Raw genomic sequence first — 20377 nt, 5'->3', positions numbered from 1 at the left:
CCCCCCCGTATAGACTGTGGTAAAATGTGCTGGAGATGTAGTGCTTGCTCTCATCCGCCTGGGAACCTAGGTTCTTACCCCCTACCCCTAGCTGCTCAAAACACATAACTAATAATAATAGTAGTACTAATACCAGAGTGGCACTTGTTGGGAGTGAAGGTTTGTGTGCATGGGGCGGGACCCATGTGGGTGACGGCTGACGGACAGGTGGATAGCAGATGGCCTCTCTGGTTGCCTGGGCCTCTGTGGGCTCCCGGCCTGGTTTGTCCTGGCCTGGCCTGTGCTTGGCTGTGAGCCAGACTACCTCTGACCACAGAGAGGCCCCTTCCCTGGCAAGGCGGTCGGTCGATGCGGCTTCTTCCTGGCCTCAGCCTCTAATTGCTCCCTCTGGTTCTGCCTTTTGTAGATGGTCTCCTCCCCCGCCCCCATCCTGCCCTGGGTGAGGTGGCTCATCTGAGACGCTTGATTCCTGAGCCACGTGTATAGGTGGAGGACTGGTAGCCTGGGTCGAGGGCCTTGCTCCCTAGTCCTGAGTAAGGATGGAGGATCCGCTCTCCGTCCCCCAATTCTCCCTGTTCCTGTGGTCCTGGGGCTGGGGGTTTTATCCATTTGTGAGGTGGGGTCAGGAGGGCTGGCTGGCACCTTCCTCATGGGGTTGAGGAGACATTGCGGTGGCTGGTACATGGTGGCTCTGGTTATTGTTCCCATGATGTCAGCTCCCCCCAGCCCCGTCATTGTACCCTGACTGAAGAGACCCGATGTCGTCTTGGGGAGCAGGCAGGTGCGCTTGGGGACCATGTATTACTGTGATAATGGGCAGCTCTGCTTTTCATGCCTCTCCTGACCTCATGATCCTCTTGGTGCAGCCTGTGTCCCCTCACTCTGTCACTAAGGTCCTGTCGTGTGGTGCCCCGCCCCACCCTCATGCTGCCAGCCCTCTTGGCCTTGGTTTCACAGCCCCTGCCCTGCTCCTGGGAGGGCTGCAGGGGTGAGGCCGCTGCCACCGCCTCCCGCCGTGGCCGTGGCAGCCGAGCTGCTGGAGCTGAGACCTTGGTGGCCTCCCTGTGATTGCTTCTCTGCAGCTTCAAGGAGAGCCGCTGAGGGCGGGCGTCTCAGCTGTCACTTGAGAAGGAAAATAAAATATCCCCGTGGCTTCTAAATGGAAGGGCGGTGGAGCAGCCTCCTTTGCTTGGCTGTCTCAGCTGCTGGCTCCCACAGTGACACAGGCCCCTGGGGGACAGGGTAGGCTTCCTGTTTACCTGGTGTGGAAAGATATGCCCAGGCTGGGTTATCCTGGGAGGGTGGGGGAATCCCCCAGGTCCCACAGGGCCTTGGGGATTTGGCTACTCCAGCTTTGGGCAGCTGGGCTGTGTTGGTTCAAGTCCTCAAACAGCCATTTATATAGGATTGGCATGGGGTTGGGATGGGGTGTGGTGTGGTGTGGTGTGTGTATCCTGTGTGGGCTGGATTGTGTCTAGTTTAGGGCTTCTCTCAGATATTGCTTCTCTTGGTGTTCTTGCAGTTGGGTCTTTGGCTATAGAGCTGGGGGGAGTTGGGGGTGGAATTCATTTAGGGGGAGATAGTTTCCTGGTGAGTAGTGTTACTTCTCCAGGTGTCTGTTGGGGGCTGTATGGAAGCGGAGAGTCCTAAGGGGGAATTAAATGCCAGTGCCTTGTTCCAAACAGTAGGGCAACAGTGTCCAGCTTGGAGTGTGGGCAACAGAGCAGGGTCTGGGTCTCTGCCTATCCACACTTACCTGGGAACCAAGGGTCATCTGTCCTAGGGAGGGAATGACGACTGGCCAGGAAGAGGGTGGCATTTGTGCTGAGTGCCTCTGGGATCATCACCAGTAGACAGTTTCTGTCATCTGTCTGGGGCACAGGAGCTGAGAGGCACAGGACTGGTGCGGCTGGATCCTTGAGGAGCACAGAGCTGGGCCTTGCTCCTGGGTGCCTGCAGCAGGCTCATGACTTAGGTCCAGACTGTTTAGCTCTTTCTGTGGAAGGGAGGAGATAGGGTCTTGAGAGGACACTGCTTCAAGTTCAGAGACTGCCCTGGGTATGCAGGCTGGCTCTGTCACAACCCCTAAATGTGAGGTGCTCCTTGTCCTGTTGTGCCACGCCCTTCCCTGGCCCTGCAGAAGTTCCTGCCCAGGACCTCCATAGCTTGCTGGTCCTTGGTCATGAGCCCCTTACTGCAGCTCCACTTCTGTGTGCCCCTCCCCCATTGTAGGTTCACTGAGAGTCCCAGAGCTGCTTCTCCTGGTGCCCAGTGCTGGGTGTGGCTGTGTCACGGCTGTCTAAGGTCTAACCCCTTTTTGTGTTTATGGCCACATGTCTCTCTCCCTGCCTGTAGTCAGGGCTTCAGTCCCTTTTGGTGGCCCATTGTTCTCAAGGACAGCCTCCTGTTACTTGTTTCTGAGCTGGGCAAGGGGACAGTCAGGTGGCTTCCCAGAGGAGGAGGAGTTGGTGTTTGTCCCATTCCTAGGAAGGCAGGGATGGGGTTCAAGTTGGAGATTGAGCCAATGGGCCTTCCTTTGAGGACAGTGCTGCCTGAGGCCTGGGAGAGGTGCCTTGGAAAGTGTCCCCTCCCCCAGCTGCTTTGCTGGGAACTGACTTCTAAGCCCCAGGGGGCGGGAGGGGCCCTTGGAACTTCCTCTGGGCTTGTGGGGGTGGGGGACGGAGCTTGCTATTAGCTGGGAAGGAGGGGTACCCCCCACACAGTGTGTCTGCTGCCGTGTCTGCTGTGTGAGGCCTGTTTAGGGAGCATCTGGCAGGGAGCACTGGCAGGGAGCACTGGGTGAGAGGAGCCATGGATATGCAGACATGGCTTGCCAAGTGTGCACAGGGAACGACGGGAGGGGCAGGATGGAGAGGAGTGTGTGTGTGTGTGTGTGTGTGTGTGTGTGTGTGCGCAGAGTGCCTGTGAAGAGGAACCAGAGTGGCTGCAAGCCAAACTGGCCAACGGCTTGCGTGTGACATTGCGTGTGATGGTGGAGGGAATGAGTGAGAGAGCAAGGGAGAGGGCTGCATGCAGGCTTGCTGAGTGTGCATGGGAGCAGTCAGGAACCCAGGAAGTGCTCCTCGTGGCAGGAGAGTGCCCCCCGTGGCAGGAAGCAAGGCCACCTGCCAGGAATATTGCACATGGGAACCAGCTGTCTGGGGTGTGTAAGTGCATGCATGCGTGTGGGCATGCACGCGCATTTGGGTGCAAGACTGTTATTATTTGATCTCTTTTGTTGTGATAAAGCACTTTGGCCAGAATCAACTTGTGGAGGAAAGAGTTTATTTCTACTTAAACTTTCTGGATCACAGTCTGTTATTGAGGGAAATCAGGACAAAAACTCAGTCAGGAGCTGAAGCGAAAACCACAAGAAATGCTGCTTGCTGGGTCACTGGGTCACGGTTGGCCATGCCTGGCCAGCTTTCTTAGACTGTGCAGGCTCAACTGCCTAGGGATGGTGCCACCCACAGTGTGCTGGGCCCACCCCCATTCGTCTGCTGTCATGGCAGTCTCTCACAGACATGGCCACAGGCCAGTCTAGAAGCAGTTCTTCACTAGAGGTGACTCTAGGCTGCGTCAGATTGACAGACATAGGACAAGGCCTGTGTATGAGCGGCACCCATCCATCCTAGCGCCCCAGTAGCCCTGGGCCCTGGGTGGGGGTGGGGGAGGAGTAGGCTGCAGCCTCAGCCTCCTTCTTAAAAAGCTAGGACAGCCACCTCAGGTAACTGTCAGCACTAAGTAAGGGCTGGGGATACCAGGCCACCCCTTTGTCTCCTTCCTGAGCTGTCCACAGGCCTGTTCATAGCCCACTGTGGGCAGAGTTGCTCTAGCCCTCTGTTGGCTTGGTGGGGTCCATAGGAGATGCCCTCCTTTGGGTCCACAGTGCTGTCCTTATCACTCTCCTGCTGTCTGCTTGGTGGCGTTCCCTGTTGGTCCTCTCACCTCGTGTGCTTCTCATCACCTCTACTGTCCTCTAGAGTGGCTCCTCCCCAGCCAAGGTCTGGCTGAAGGCCTGGCTGCTCAGGCTGAATCCCACCAGATATCCCTGCATGGGTGGCCGTACCTTCTCTGTCCAGTGCCTTGCATGGGATCCCAGCTATCCCTGTGTCTCCAATGTGTGTCCCTGCCAGTTTCTGCCAGCATGGCAGCTGTCCCCTGCTGGGACTCCCTGAATGGGGAATATCTTCCTAGTGCCTGAGTGCAGTTCTGTGTGTAACAACTGGCCCATACTGATCCTATACGCACCCAGGCACTGCATTGAAGGGGTCCCGAGGAGTGAAGGCCTGAGAGGATGGCCTTATTTCCCGGCTGACCTCTCAGGGTAGGGGCCAGGGTGGGAGGGTACCCGCCTTCAAGGTCTGGAGCTGCCTGACCCATCACAGACAGGCTGCAGGTGGCTGGCCGCCGAAGCTTCCGGGAGCCATGCCCGTCCGCCCCACTCCAGCTTCCCACAGGGCCTGTCTCTGGAGTTGCTGCAGATGGCAGGACCCGGTGCCAAGCCCCGGGGCATCACGGCAAACAAAGGCATAAGGAGGATACAGGACTGAAAGAAGCAACTTCACGGTCTCCATGAGTCGCCGGCAGCTGCCCCTTCAAGCCTGGAGTTTAAGGGGCCTGCCAGGGCAGGCAGTGTGGGAGAGCAGGGCCTGGAGCTGAGCTGCCAGGCCTGGATTGAGTCTTGGCAGTGCCAGCCAGCAGTCACAGGAGCACATGCTGACTCCTTCAATACTCAATTCCGGCACGTCTGTGAGGTTGTTTCTACCACTGGGAACATTTCAGAGATGTGATGTTAAGGCACAGAGAGGGGCAGCTTCTGGTTTCCAATTGCACAACTGGGCCCCCAAGGTGCTTGCTCCAGAGCCTAAGCTTGCTACACCTCCACCTTCTTCCTTGGCCTCTTATCTTTGGGGTCCTGACATGGTTTGGGGCTGAGGTGTTGGTGAATTGGGAAGTGTCTTGGAGATAACTTTGGGGACCAGCTTGTTTCCCTGGGAGGACAGAGGTCAGGATGTGACACCTGCCCAGAGTCACAGCTGTCAGTGCTGTGTGGCCTGCAGTCCGCTCTCCACTGCGCTTTGTCCCCCCGCACGTCCTTTTGGCACACAGTAAAGAAGGAATGAATGTGGAACGGAGCTTGTAGGGGTTGTAGTTCGTGCATTTGGGGAGGCTGAGGCAGGAGGATCGTGCGCCTCTCTAAGCGTGACCCTGTTGTGGGTGTAGGTCACACAGCAGATGCCTGCTTGGCTGTGTACAGATTCTATCATGTTTGCTGCGGCAGTGCCTGTGAGTTCCAGCTGCTTCTGTTTTGTGTGTGTGTGTGTGTGTGTGTTTTGATTTTTGTTTTTGTCCAGGCTTGACGTTGTCTTAATTTCAGCCACCCTGGCGGGCAATCATGATGGCACCAGACTTAATCTGCACTCTGGAAGTGTTGCCCTGTGCCATTGGCCATTGTCCCCGTTGGGCTGTTAGTGTATCTGTGCTGCATTTCAGATCCAGGCTCTCTGCTGTCCCCATCTTTGCATAATGACTCGGAGAAGGGGTTTTGTTTGTTTTGACCTGGCAGTACCTGGTAATTGAACCTAAGGCCCCATGCATGCTGGGCAGGGGTTCTACCACTTAGCCACCCTACCACCCCATGCCCTTCTTTTTACACTTTATTTTTAGACAGGATCTCACTTAAGTTGCTCAGGCTGACCTTGAGCTCTGTGTAGTTCGCTGGCCTTGAACTCATGATCTTTCTGCCTCAGCCCCTGTGTATGTGGTAATGGCATACCTGGTGTTAGCAGGTACTCTTAGGGAATTGGTAGTATTGTCTGACAGGTGCCAATTCACTTGCTTGTTCTGGGGGAGTTGTTGGGGCAGGGTCATGGCCATGCATGATGGTCCTTTAAGGTGGTCCCTGTCTGGATGTGGACTTTTTGGAACCGAATGGGGTTGAAGTTGAAAACTTGGCTCTGTCCCTTCATAATGCAGGGGTGTGGGTTGCCTGAGCCCCAGTCCACCGCCCTGTGGTGTGTGTTAAGGTCCCTCCCTCATGGGGTCACTGGGAAAGTCCTTGTCCACATGAGAAGTTGTAGTGTTTGGTGACAAGACCTCTGTTTTCTCCCACAGTGCCCCTGAGTCTTTGAGGAACGCAGCCTCCCGGTGGAAGTTTCTGGTAGGTCCATCTTTATTATCTTCACTTGCTGTCTTGGGTGTGTATGGGGGTCCATACTGTCTGGATCTGCTGATGGAAGCTGGTGTGGAGTGTTGGGGAGGCAGAGGCTGTCTAGCAGGCGGGAGTGCTGTGGAATGGTGCTTGGTACCTCAGGGTTGCTTCGGTGGGGCAGGGAGCAGCTGGGGACTGACTCTTCCTCCCCTCCCCTCTCCGGCCACTCTTGGGAGAGTTTGTTCTTTATCCATTAATGGATTAGTTGTTTATTATTTCCTTTCTTTTGTGGTAGTGGGGATGGAACCTGGGCCTCACACATGTCAGACAAGCACTAACCACTGAGCCACACCTCCAGCTTTTCCCCCTTCCCCACCCCCCCTTTATATCTAGACAGGGTCTCACTCAGTTGCCCTGGATGGCCTTGAACTCACTTCATAGATCAGGTTAGGCTTTGAGCTTGAGCTTCTTCTGCTGCTGGGGTGACAGGCCTGGCTCCTTGAACTCTTGACTTCCTTCTGAAGCACCTTCTGTGTGTTGAGCAGTGGGTGACTGAGAGAGCATGCTAACATTCTGAACAAGTGTCCTGCCCTCGGTGAGGGCACAGGCAGTGGTCAGCAAGCCTGATGGGCGGTACCGTTGGGGTGAAGAATGAGCCGAGCGGAGAAGAGTTTGGGATGCCTGTGTGGGATGAGGTACAGCGTCGTTGTATGGAGCCTCAGGAAAATGGCGTTTGAGGCTGGAGTGACGGCTCAGTAGTTCCTGGCCAAGTTTGTTTCCTAGATCCTGTGGCAGCTCCACACCATTGCTAGCTCTAGTTCCAGGGCAGCCTGACTCCATCTTCTGGCTTCCACACACACACACACCAGTCACACATGTGGTATGCAGACATATATACAGGCAAACACTCATACACGTAAAATAAAGAAGACGGCATTGGATTGAGGCCTAAGAAGGGGGGAGGTTGGTGTCTGGGGGAGGTACCTAGGCAGGGAACACACACGCCCCTGCAAAGGGCTGGCTGGCTGGGACCCCTCTCATTGTTTTGAGCCCCAATAGTCAGGAGGGGGAGGAATGTATAAACCACCTCCCCACCCTCCCAGCCCTGGCCAGTGGGGCTGTGGTTCCTCTCTGCTCCTCTTTCAGGCTGGCATTGAACTTCTGGTTCTTTTGAATCTGCTGTGTGTGATGTGATGTGTGTGCCGCTGGACCCTGTGTGTGTGGAATGGAGGGCAAACACTGCATGCTAGCCAGACACTCTGCCAACAGAGACACTTCTCGCAGCCGCAGGCTGTGGTTTCATCTGAGGCTAGAAGGGGTGGGCACACGTCTGTGGGGGTGGGGCTGTCCACCAGGTCTTGGAGAGTGGAAAGAACTGCTCGGTGGCTGCCCCCCCATCCATCCGCATCTCGCCTAATGGGGAGCCACCTCAGCCTGACTTATCTGCCTGTCACGCCAGTGGCCCACCCGAGGACGATAAAAGGGCTTTTTGTCTGCAAGCACTTAGCTTCCTCCACTGGGGCGATCCATCATGCCTGTGGGAGGAGGGAAGCAGACAGAGGGGGAGGGCGGGGAGCCAGGGACCCAGGCAGCTCCTCAGCCAGGATAAGGCTGTCTGGGAACTGCAGGAACAGACTAGGGACGCCCTGAGCCCCATCCCCTTGGGCAGAGGGCCATGAGGCCTCTTGGAGCTCCCTGTGCCTTGGGGAAGTCTGCCGAGGGAGAGGGGACAGGAGTCTGCATCGTAGGCTGGCCACCTGCATACACCCTCAGGTCCCTGCTGGCCACTTTGTGGGATGACCTTATTTGATCTCTAGAGCACTCCAAAAGTGCCATGTCACTGTCCCCACATTACAGATGAGGGGGCCGTGAGGCTGGGAAGTGACACGAGGTCCCCACACCGCTCTGCTCCCCTGAGGGCCTTGGGGTTCTGTGGTGGGCCCAGTCGTGCTGTTCTGACCTTGCAGTGGGAAGCGGGGGGCTCTGGGGTTTTCTAGAGGAGGGCCACAGGAGTTTTAGGCTTGGGTTGGAGGTGGTGTTTACCTGAGTCCAGGCTGAAAGGTATGCTGGGAGATGTAGAGAGAGGCTGGTAGTGGGGGGAGGCTGGTGGGGGAACAGTCAGGGTAGGCAGGTGAGTGCCCAGGGCTCAGTGGACAGATTCTGAGGATGTGGTCAGTGAGGCTCACACTCTGGGCTGTGTTTCCCACCTGGAGAGCAGCACTGGTTTTGTCCTCAAGCTCTGGCTGTAAATTCCATGGGGTCGAAGAGCACAGAGCTGCCCCTCCCTTCTCTATGGCTCAGTATCCTCTGTCCTTTGGCTCCTTCCCAGCTCTGGGTGCTGAGCCCTGGCCAGATCCTGCCTTCCTTCCCTGCCCTCCCCTCCGCCTCTGCCCTCCCTCCCCTCCTTTTCCCTTCTTCCCCCAGGGCCACCCTCAAATGACAGCAATTAATGGTGCCTGTGATGCTGGAGTGTGACAGCTGAGCTGCCTGCCTGCAGCTGCCCTGCTAATCGGGCCCCGGGGACCCCCCTCCTGCTAGTTCTGTGCACGCCTCCCCTCTGCTCACTGGGGCGCAAGGGCCAGCCAGCAGTAGGCCTGTGGGGGGTGGCAGAGTTACCCCAGCCCTGCAACGTCTCCCTCTGGCTGCTCTCTTCTGTCATCAGGGCAACTCTTGCCTGACCTTGTTGTGCTCCAGTGAGTGAGGCTGTGGGTGGCAGTGGACACCCCAGTTGCCTACCTCCCTCCCATGTCTTATTCCAGGTCTGATGCTGGCCTGAAATGATCCTCAGGATGAGCCAGGAGCCTTTCTCACAGGCTTCTATGCTTCCTATCTCTGGAGAGGAGAAGGTTCCTGTGGAATCAGACCTTTGCCAGACCTAGACATCATCAGTCAGATTCCCTGGCCTGATCCTGGGGGACCTGGAGGCAGCTACTGAGTCCTGCCTGTTGCCTTTGCCAGAGTTAAAAGGATCCCAGCATGTCCCGCCCACACTGGGCTTTGTGCATCCATCATTTTGAAGCAGCAGTAATAGGGCTCCTGCTGTATACCAGGACCTGTAGCCAGTGCTTCCAAATATCTTGATGTTTATTTTGTGTGTGTGTGTATGTGTGTGTGTGTCCGTGTCCAGGTCCAGTCAAAGGACAGCTTGTGGGAGTCAGTTCTCTTTTTCCTAGGATGGAAATCGGGTGGTCAGGCTTTTGCTGAAAGCTCCTTTGCTCTCTGGTACATATTGCCGGCTCCATTTTCTGGTGTTTTTTTGGTTTTCTTTTTCTTTTTGTTTTTGTTTTTTTGAGATAGGGTTTCTCTGTGTGACAAGCCCTGGCTGTCCTGGAACTCACTCTGTATGTAGACTAGGCTGGCCTTGAACTCTCAGAGATCTACCTGCCTCTGCCTCCCAAGTGCTGGGATTAAAGGCTCGTGCCACCAGTTTTCTAGTTTTTATAAGCTTGCTTTTAGATGGAGGAACGGAGGGAAAGGGACTAAAGTGATTTGATATAAATGACTTTGATATATAGTGAGAAAGGCACAAATGTGACTTTGAGTCATACCAGTCCTACCCGATGCTCTTCTATCAGGAGAACCCAGAGCCCTCATGTGGAAGTTGGGAAATGAAGTGGGGATTGCTATGTGCAAACTCGCAAGCGCACGCACACACATGTATATATGCATTCTTTTTTGTCTTTTTGTTTTTTCCGAGATAGGGTTTCTTTGTGTAGCCCTGGCTGTCCTGGAACTCACTCTGTAGACCAGGCTGGCCTCGAACTCAGAAATCTGCCTGCCTCTGCCTCCCAAGTGCTGGGATTAAAGGCGTGCCCCCCTCCCCCCCCCCCGCCCGGCTGTATATATGCATTCTTGCAGAGTATGCCTTGCTTTGTTCTTCGCACATGACAATACTGAGTTTGATCTCGGTTCTCACACTGCTGGCTCATTTTTTCTTCCTGCCACGGATGTCCCATCTTGCAATGACCAGCAGCTTGCTGGTCTGGTCCTCCCTAGCTGTGGCTGGAAGAAAGCTCCTCTGGACCATTCCTGCTTGAGTCTCTGTGAACGTGGTGGTTTTGTTTCTCCTGGATACACTTCTTGAAGTGGGTTGCTAGGTGCGTGGTAAGTGTGGAGAAGCCACTGGGCTGTTGGACGAAGTGCTGTCTCACTTTGTTCCCACCAGAAGGGTGTGGGCTTGCTGTTGCTCTGCTTCCGCGCCTGCACTTGAGGCTGTCGGTCTACTCCGTTGGCCGCCTGAGTGACTTCTGTCATGTTTTCGATTACACTTCAACATCGACTGCGTTTTGATGCTGTGTTTGGCTAGCTGGTGGGAAGCTTGGACGGGTGAGACAGTCACACACCTGCCAGCGCTGGCTCTGTCATTTCTTTGTAGTACTAGGCGATGACTTAACTTTTTCTTGTTTTACTCTGTGGACCAGGACTATGGTGTGTTGAATAGCAGCTTTCAGGGTTACTAAACAGTGGCTGTTCTGAACATTTCCAGCTAACAGAGGAGGAAACTGAGGCATAGAGAGTCCAGATGATTTCTCCCATAGGGCAGTTGGCAGTCAGAACTACGGCTTGCACACTTTATCTTCTATGTCAGGAAGTTCCGGCTCCGAGTGTTACATGGATGCATTTGCTGAGTTACATGGAGGGTCGTGCCAAGAATTGATGGCCAGGCAGGGCCAGAACTCAGCCTTCCCTCCGGGGTTTCCTTTGCTTCAGAGCCAAGGGTGTGGAGGAGAGCCCGGGCCTCCGGGTTAAGCCCTGTCCTTTGGCACCCAGTACTGTGAAGTGAATGTCAAGCTGTGGTCTGCCAAGGGTCTGCTCTCATCGAGCCTGTTATCTTGAGCAAACTCACACAGAGTTCTGGGGAGCTGTTGTGGGGCAAGGTAGGGGCCAGCTGCTCAGAAGCCCAGAAAAGGGGGTGGTGGCAGAGGATGGCCTCCCGCTCTTCACCCCCCTTCCTTGCCTGAGGGGGTGTCGGCTAAGACGACTTTTCAGGGGAAGAAGGCCCGTAAATCAAATAAGCAATCCCGTAAATAAATAAGTAATGAAGTTAGTGGGGTGCCTAATTACATCAGAGTCGTAATTACGGATGGATGCCTGCCCGATAATTGTACTTGTTTTTAATCTTTGGCTCCGACATGTGTCTCCTCTGTCTAACGGTGGTCCGTGGCCCCAACTGGAGGCAGAGGACGCGCTGGGAAGGGGCCTTTGTGGGCCTGGTGGTTGGATGTGTGGGTGCCATACAGGGTTGTGTGCTGGGTCAGCCTTGTCCTTGTTCCATGGTAGGCTCTGTAAGCTGACTCCAACTCTGAAGTCACTAGGAGTGGAGACAATGACAGGGATGGTAATAGCAACAGGGTTTATAATGGCACCCACAGTGCAGTTAATGATAGTTTATTTAACCTTCAAACCCTTTATCCTCACCCCCCTTTATGCATGAGACACAGGCAGAGAGAGGTTTAGTACCTCCTCCAAGGTCACACAGCTCTCAGGCTTGGGTCCTTTCTGCCTCAGCCTCTAGGTTATCCTGTGTGGAGCATCTTAGTACGCTCCCTATGTTGAGTGGTTGTGGGAGCAATCCTGTCATCCTGTGTGATGGCCTTGAATCCACAGTGAAGTTATTCTGAGCTATGGATGACCTTGCATCCCACTAAGGATAAAGCTAGCTCTGTGTCTCCTCCCTCGAATAGGCGTCATTTCGCCCATTCTGCAGAGACAGGAGGCAGGTGGGGAGGAAGAGCAGAGCGGGCTCCCACCGGCTGGCCCTAGGATTCTGATCACTTTCAACTCCTTGGTGTAAGAGCAGAACTGGGGATGGGGTGGACGGACGTGGCGGTGACAGGACAGGGTGGGGAATGACATGACCATAACCAGGGCCGGTTGGAGGTGACTCAGCTATGTGGTGTTGGGGCGCCTTTCGCATGGGGAACCAGAATCTGGGTTTGTCACGGGCTTTCCCCTTACTTCAGGAGTTTACTTGCATTTGAGCATGCGAAATGTCCTGGACACTTGTAGCACCAGAGCGTTGGACAGGTAGGTACTGTGAATGCCCTGAGGAACTGTCAGACTCCCAGGTAAGTGTCATCGAGGCTGATGAGGGCCAGAAGGTATGGATGAGGCATGAAGCCTAGGTTAGGGCCACCTAGGGCTCCTGAGGTCAGAGGCAGGTGCACAGAGGTCACACCAGGCGCCAGAGGGAAGTAACCGACGGGTGCTCAGAGTGGAAAGTCCCTAAGAGGACGTGTTGAGGCACAAGCTGAACCAGCTGGGTCCAGGAGTACAGACACCGCCGTGGGGGAGCTGCCACCATCTCAGCTCTGTTTCCTTCTGCTTGTTCTTACCAGCAGCCCACTCCTCTCACCCCAGGGGAAGGAGAGGCACCCAGGACCCAGGAGGTGCGGCTTGCTTACCTGTTTTCTCCCTAGTGAATTCTTTAACACCTTTCTTTCCCTGCAGGGAGAGGTGGCTAGGGGGGTAGTCATGGTGTGTTCAGGGGTGTCCCAGACTCAGGAAGCCAGGCAACGAGCCTAGGCTGCAGATCGGGGTTGAGCACAGTGCCAGACGCTCTAAGCAAAGAAAACTAGACAGCGGCATTACATGAAGCATCTTAAGTCAGAAAACAACAGCCATGTGGGCCAGAGCCTTCCTTCTGGGGTAACTAGCTGTCACCTTCTTTTTATATGACCTGTGACTTTTATCTCAAAGTATCTTTTTTTCTTTCCCTGTGATCTGGGCAAATGTCTCATGGAATGTTCCAGAAAGTTCCAAGTCTGGAGAAGTCATGTCTGGCACCTCTGCAGACGCTGTTTAAGAAAGTCAGGGCCCAGGGTTACATACAATCTTTGCTCCTGAATGATGGTTCCAGTGCAGTAGGGCCTGGGGAACATCAAAGGACCGCATCTCCAGTGGTTAGCGACTGAATTTTGCCATTTTGCTTCAGGGGCAGGTCTGTCTTCTACTGACTGCCTCAGTTTTTCCATCTGTGACATGGGGATGGCTGTGCCTTTAGGGGTATTGATTGTGAGGTCATCATGGTGCTTGTACAGACTTCAACCCAGTGCCTGGCGTTTTTGGGATGTGACGTCCATGTCTGGTCAAGTCCTTGTGGGAATGTTGGGTGCCTCATCTCTCTGTCACTGCTGCCTGGGTGTGGGTTTTCAGGACCTCGGGCAGTGGCTCCTGTGTTCCGTGGCTCTGACTGTGGCTGCTGCTGGGGAGGCCTAGTTGACTGACAGAGCTGCTGCAGAGGATGCCACTTTTGGGCACAGGGTGATGGACCACAGCCTTGGTCGTACTGTGCTATGGGTGCTAGGCCAAGTATTATTCTAGTGGAGTGTGGAAACTTTCCTGTGGAGGCAGCAGGGGACAGGGATGAGGGGACCCTTCCCTCCTGGGGTAGACCTGGGTACCTCATCCCTCCCTGGAACGTGTTTGGGCTCTGTGGTCTGCTTTGCTGGATCTGGCAGGCAGTGGGCAGTAATATGGGCCCGTAGCTTTTGGCTTGGTAGTGGTGTTCCTGTTGGCTCCCCTGGGCCCAGAAGGAAGGGTGGGGGAGGGGAAGGAGAGAGGGCTACAGCTCAGTTGAGTCTTGAGATGTGATCTTTGGGTAGGAGGTCGTGGACCATCCTGAATTGTGATGGATACAACATAATGTCGAATGCCTTGAGATTCCATGGAGACTCTGTGGACTGGAGCATAGGTGGCTGATGATGCCACAGCTGAGGGACATCAGGCACGGGGACTGAGGGGTCCGAGTGCCCTTGACACACCCGGGCAGGGAGGGTGGCCCTACATACCCTGATTTTTGGACCTTCTTTAGCTCTTATCACCAACCCTCCAGTATCTGGTCACCTGTCACTGTGGCCACAGGGGTGAGTGCACATGTGGCTTTTATTTTAACTTCACATATGTTGGAAGAGTCTGACTGATGCTGTGTGCGGTGCTACACACACACACATGTGTGCACATGCACACGAACACACACAGTTTCTTGAACGTCTAGCAGATCTAGGCCTGGGGACCAGGAGTCCTCCTGGGGCGTGGCGAGGGGTGCCTTGCTGAGGCCCAGCCCTCAGTTGCTTTGGTGTGTGGTACTCCACACCTCTGATACTTGGTTTTTATTCAGATAGAGATTAGCTTTACCTTTATTGTTGTTTTTAAGACTGAGTTTTACTGTGTACCTCAGATTGGCCTGAACCCAGAGCAGTCCTCCTGCCTCTCAGCCTTCCCAAATGCTAAGATTGTGTTTGCTGGGCTGGTGAGATGGCTCAGCAGGTAAGAGCACCGACTGCTCTTCCGAAGGTCGTGAGTTCAAATCCCAGCAACCACATGGTGGCTCACAACCACCCATAATGAAATCTGACGCCCTCTTCTGATGTGTCTGAAGACAGCTACAGTGTACTCATTTATAATAATAATAAATAATCTTTAAAAAAAAAAGATTGTGTTTGCTAACATGTCAGGTGAGAGTAACCTTTAATATTTTTTTTCCTCCTTTGAGATAGAGTCTGATTCTGTAACTCACTGTATCCTAGGCTGGCCTCAGACTTGTGGAATCCTCCTGCCTCAGTTTCCTCTGCTTAAGCTAGGATGTCAGCATGCACCACCACACCTAGTGAGAGGAAACATTCTCAGTGGGTGACCAGTGTGTCAGTTCTGAGCACCGAGTACTGTTTCTTGATATCTCTGTCTAGTTAAGAACTGCTTGTCACCCCGTGCCCTTCGGGCTCATTGGCATTGCCTCCAGGCCCCGAGGCTAGCCTGGCCCCTGGGTGGACTCTTAGATGGGACCTTGCTGTGTGTCTTGTTTCTCATCGTGTGGCTTTGGGGTGCTCTTCTCTGAGGTTCCCACGTGTTGGCCTTTATTTCTTTTCACTGTGTGGCTATACTCCTCTTTGTGGACATGTAGCCATAGAATGTCTTAGAGCGTCTTTGCAGTTAGGGAAACCGAGGCTATCATGGCCACTGTGCATGGGGCTCAGGCTCGGGGAAAGGCGGTGGAAGAAGGAGTGTGGGTAGTTTCTTGCTCTCTCCTGTGTTTTGCCTCCCCTCCCCCCGGCCTGGCCAGGAGCCTTGCTTGGGGAGTATGTATGTTGGGTTGGCTACAGTTCTCTGAGGCTCCAGATCTCCTCCACTGTTGCTCTTGGCTGGCCATGTCACAAGTCACAGGCAGTTCGCCCTGCATCCAGTCTGCTCTTTGGTTCCTATTGATTTGAATCTTAGCCTGTAACCTGGACTCGACCACCTTCAGCAATGTTTCCCACCACATGGCGCTGCATGGGGCAGCCAGGTTGCTGGGAACAATGATGTTGCCTGTCCAGGATAAAGGTGATGTCTGGGAGGCTCGACTTGGAGATGATACATGATCATTAAGTCACTTAACAAACACTGAGCTGCCTGGTATCTTAGGAGAAGACAGAGCTGTGGGCATGACTGCAGAAAGGGAGATGATCAGGTGATCAGCCTGCCCCTCACTGTCATCTACCCAGTGGGGTTTGAAACTGCACTTGTGGGTTTCAGGGTAGCCTTAGTGAAAGGTACTGTTCCTCTGCAGCCTCTGCTGGAACAGATGCAGGGCAGAAAACAGGGGACATTCCTGGCCATAGCTTCCTGGTGGTGTTTCGATGCTGTGGCTGTGGCTTCATTCTGGGTTTCGGTCTCCTAGTGTCATAGTGAGAGCCAGGGATGGGGGGCAGTGGTTGGTTGCATCTGGCTGGAAAGATGAGCTTTAGTTGTCCCATTGTTTAATGCCTCAGTTTCCCCTGTCTGTAAAAGATTGCTGCAGGATGGGTACCCCACCTTTTCCAGTGGGGTTGGGTTTGCAGAAGCCCCAGGAAGTCCTTCTTGGGGTATGCACATCACAGGGCAGTCAGGAGGGATGTCAGGGTCTTTTGGACTGCAAGGGATTAGATGTGGTGGTCTTCTGTGGCTATGGGTCTTCCCATAACCCTTAGTGGCCACAAGCTTTTGCTCTGTGCTAATCTGCCTTAGTCCTGAGCCGACTGGTGGTGGCTGCAGCATCTTCATCATTGTCGTATATAAGTTACTGATTTTACAGTGTTCTTTTTTTAATTTTTTATTTATTTTCATTTCATGGGCCTTGGTATTTTTGCCTCCGTGTATGTCTTTATGTCTGTGTGAGGTTGTCAGATCCTCTGGAACTAGAGTTACAGACAGTTGAGAGCTGCCATGTGAGTGCTGGGAATTGAATTCAGGTCCTCTGCAAGAGCAGCCAGTTCTCTTAACTGCTAAGCCAATTCTCTAGCCCAAACTGGTGGCTTCTTGCTGGCTGCGGCACTGTGGGTACCACCAAGACCCTGGTTCAAATCCCAGGGCAATCCCTTTCTAGGACTGCTTCCTTTGGGTCACATAGCTTCCTCCTGGGCTCACAGTGGAAAGTGGTGCCACTTTCTGTCATGCTCTGGGGATGGCCGTACCCTGGGCACCCTGCTTGGTGTGGTTGTGGTTGAGCTGTCGGACGCAACCTTGCTGGTCATCTTGAGTGGTTCCTGATGACAAGATTGTGGCTGCAATTGAAGCCCCTGTTGGAGGCGCGTCTCCTCTTCCTCTCTTCCTCTTGGCCCCTCCCTGGCCCCATCTTTTCATCTTTCAGACCTTCCTTGTTCCCATTCTGGCCCCGTATTTGGCCTAGTCACAGGGGTGAGGTTTGCATCATGCAGGGTCTCTTTTGGGAGCACACTGTTGGCCTGACTCCCGGGTGCTGCGAATGGGGGACAGAAGTGGAAGCCATTTGAGACCCTGAGGTCTAACAGAGTGGTTCTCAAAATGTGGGTCCCAACCTTTTCACAGGGGTTACCTAAGACCGTGGGAAAATACAGGTATTTACATTATGATTCATAACAGTAGCAAAATTACAGCTATGAAGTAGCAGCAAAAATAATTTTATGGTTGGGGGGGTCACCATAGCTAATGAGGGACTGTATTAAGAGACTGCAGCATCAGGGAGACCACTGTCCCAACACCTCAGGGCTGTTGTTCAGAGCCCCACAGCTGCAGAGACAGCCTGCCTTGGGAAGATGCACAGCCCACACCCCGAGGAGGACGGGCTTGAGGTGAGTCACTCAGCAAGTCACAGCCAGTGCTGACGCCTGCCCAAGCATCCGGCCATCTCTTCTGGCCTCTGTGTGCATCTGGCTCAGCCCTTTTGTGGGTCTGTCACCAAGATGACCCGGGTCCTGAGCCCCAGGCCCTGTTTCCTTTAGTCGAGATCAGAAGGACAGGAGGGAGATCAGAAGGACAGGAGGGACGGACCGGAGCATTTTCCTTTGGCCTCCTTGCCCTGCAGGACTGGAGGACGTCAGGGCTGGCTGGAAGGAAATGGTTAAAGGAGGGGACGTGGCTGGCGCTGGTCCCCCTGCCAGCAAAGGAGGGAGAGGGCTTCTCAAAAGCTATAAAAAGGCCTAGCAGTGTTGAGCCCCAGTGGCTGGAAGCCCGCCAGGGTTACCATGGCGATGAGGAATTAGTCCCGACTGCCAAGGCTGCTAGCAGCTCAGTACTTTTGGCTCTGGAACAAGAGTGGACTTATGTAATTCCGTGTTTATAGGCCTGGGTGGCGGACGCAGAGCTGGGCCTGAGTCTTGGTGGCGGCCCACAGTGGGTCACACCACCTCGCAGGGTATCCCTGACACGCCTCTGGTGCCCTGATTTTGGGGGACATTAGGACAGAAGCCTGGGGCCTAGTAGGCTGCTGGTCCCCACCAGGGCCTCCCCAGCCGGGGTGGGAGCCCAAGTCTCGCGGGAAGGGGTGCGGCTGCTGTGTGGGGCCGCCCCTTGCCCGCTTGGTCTGGAGGGAGGATGGCCCCGTCGCTGGCCAAGGGCTGGCCCCTAGACGCCTGTGGGTCGGGCCTCAGATTCAGGGCATGCTGACCTGGGCTGGCTCACTGCCGGCCCTCGCTTGCCGCGTGGGACAGTTTCTGCAAGTTGTGTGGAGCCCACTCAGGCTGTTGCTGGCCATGCACTGGTAAGAGAAGTTGCCTGGCTGGGGGTGCCCACATCCCCAGACCCCAGGGTTGGTACCTCAGACCACAGGGCTATGATTTACAGGATGTGGGCAAGGGGCACTGCCCAGGGACCCCTGTAATTGCCTGTAAGGTGCCCCAGCCCCGCTTGAGGTATGGTGGCCCTGGTTCCTGTGGGCCCCTGTCAGCCAGCTGGGTGGATGGAGAGGCCCGAGGCAGGATGTGCCTCAGGGTCCTGTGCATGGGACAGTAGGTTATCTTATCGGGAAAAGTTGTTGATATCCGGAAGAGGCACTGGGTGCTGGCTGGTGACCCTGGGAAGGGATGTATGGTACAGACATTGTGCCTGCCTTGAGTGTGCCTACTCAGTGCATGGTGGGATAGTAGGACAGTGTAGGTCGGGACATGGGGACTCGGGAGCTTGGGCTGGGGGGAGCCAGGTGCAGGCATTGTGGGCCCAGCCTGCCTCCCCACTGAAGTGGAGCTTGGCTCAGCGCCCTGTCTGGTTTGAAATGAGGGCCACCGGCCCAGGCTTGCCCAGGGCCTTGGCAGCGAGAGAGGGGTAAACACTGGAAACTTGGAAAGGCTTCCGGAGCTCACAGCAGCCTGCGGCAGCAAGCCCAGGGCGGGGGATGGACTTCTCCAGGCCTGATGGGGGCAGCTGGGATCCCCCAAGCTCAGGCTGTGGGGGCTTCAGAAGGCATGGTTCATTTGCCTCAGACCCTGGTTGTTCATCCAATCCTGTTTTCCTATTCTGTAGCTTACAGTGTACCACCTTAACTCTTAGTCTTATTTCCCTGAGTGTAGAAAGAAGTGATGGGCCCCCACGGGAGTGGAGGTAATAGGAGGAGGAATAGCACCTTTCGGGCAGGACTCAAGTTAGATGGCCCTGGCAAGCCACTTCCTGTTTTGGAGTCTCAGTCTTCCCATCTGGCAAGTGGGCATGTATCAGGTCATGTGATCTAAAGGACCTGATGACACAGTTCTCTGGCACAGGATGGATTTGTGGTACTGACTGGGGTTGTGGATGCAGGTGAGGATGACGATGACAACCACGGGCTTACCTGGGCCAGCGGTGGGTACGTGCCATCTTGGAGTAATGGAGTTGTGGGAGTGAGATGGAAGTTCAAGGTATAGCCTGAGCCTTGCAGGACATACTGCCTTGGTCAAGCCCTGGAACTCCTCAGCCTCCAGGTGTGCATTGAGGGAGCAATGGGAGTCCCAGGGGCTCCAGTGCTGGGCGGTGCTCAGGGGTAGACCCATGAGAAGTCTTCCCGTATGTCTCCTTATTTGTAGAGACTTGAATCTTCACCTGGCCTCCTCTGTAAGCCTATTGTCCCATTTCCTCTGAGCGTGGGTCCTTGACACTGCCCAGTGTGACTTGGGGGTTGGGCCAGGGTAGAAGGACTAGTGTTCTGCTGAGGGTAGCAATGGTTCTGTTTGTAAATGACACTGAGTGCTGCTGCTGGCTCAGGGTGTCTCTCGTCCGGCCAGCAGCAGCCATCTGAGGGCTCCTTTCTCGTCTAGGCCACCATGCTAGCTGCCCACTGCCACGTGTCCTGGGGCTCCCCAGTCCTCAGGAAGGGCTCCTGAATCGGGGCCTGTACATGCCCCTACTGTTCTGAGACCTTGTGTCTGCTTGGAGGGTGTTGGCTGAGTAAAGGCTGCCACTGTCCTGTGGGGAGCATGGATGTGTGCCTGCTTCTGAGAGGCCTGCATGGGAGCCCAGAGCAAGGTTGGGTACGGGATGGAGGAGCTGTGGCAGCAGATGGTCATTGAGCCTGCGTGTGTGCATGCACGCCTATGCACATCCATGCACGCGCAAGTATATACATACGCACTCATGTACACACCAAGTATTTGAAGGTGTGGCTACGGCTGGTTGGTCATTCATTTCCCTGGCTCCGACCTTGAGAAATTGAACTCCGGTGATTCAAGCAGGTGTCGTTGGGGCATCTCTGAAGGGCACAGGTGATTGTGGATCTTGCAGGGGCATCTCCGAGAACAGCTCTACAAGTTTCCATGTACCTTGAAATAAGTATGAAAGAAGGAAAAAAGCTCCCAAGACCAGGCTGTCTTGAGTTTGTGCTTTGATGTGCCTTGTAGGCTGGGTGATTTGACTCAGCCCCCAGGGTTGAAGGCCCTTGCCTTCCATATCCTCATCTGTAGGATGGGGTGAGAGGGCCGCACTTTGCGGGGCCTGTGTGACTGGTAGGTCAGTAGTCACCTGAACTGAATGAACACTTGTTTT

The 20377-nt window shown here is 54.7% G+C and overlaps 1 protein-coding gene across 13 annotated transcripts in view; it reads left to right on the top strand.

Annotated features, from left to right (window-relative positions):
- Positions 1-20377, top strand: part of Ncor2 (nuclear receptor corepressor 2) — a 165358-nt gene that overhangs the window by 20874 nt on the left and 124107 nt on the right. For all 13 annotated transcript variants that reach the window (XM_031337990.1, XM_031337993.1, XM_031337999.1 and 10 more), the window contains exon 2: positions 6118-6163. The gene's annotated coding sequence lies outside the window, so the exon portion shown is untranslated. The remainder of the gene's footprint in view (positions 1-6117; positions 6164-20377) is intronic.

The sequence above is a fragment of the Mastomys coucha genome, unplaced genomic scaffold (assembly GCF_008632895.1).
Source record: "Mastomys coucha isolate ucsf_1 unplaced genomic scaffold, UCSF_Mcou_1 pScaffold22, whole genome shotgun sequence".
In the NCBI taxonomy this organism is placed as follows: domain Eukaryota; kingdom Metazoa; phylum Chordata; class Mammalia; order Rodentia; family Muridae; genus Mastomys; species Mastomys coucha.
Note: the sequence above shows the minus strand (reverse complement) of the source record. Positions and strands in the feature narration are given on the sequence as shown.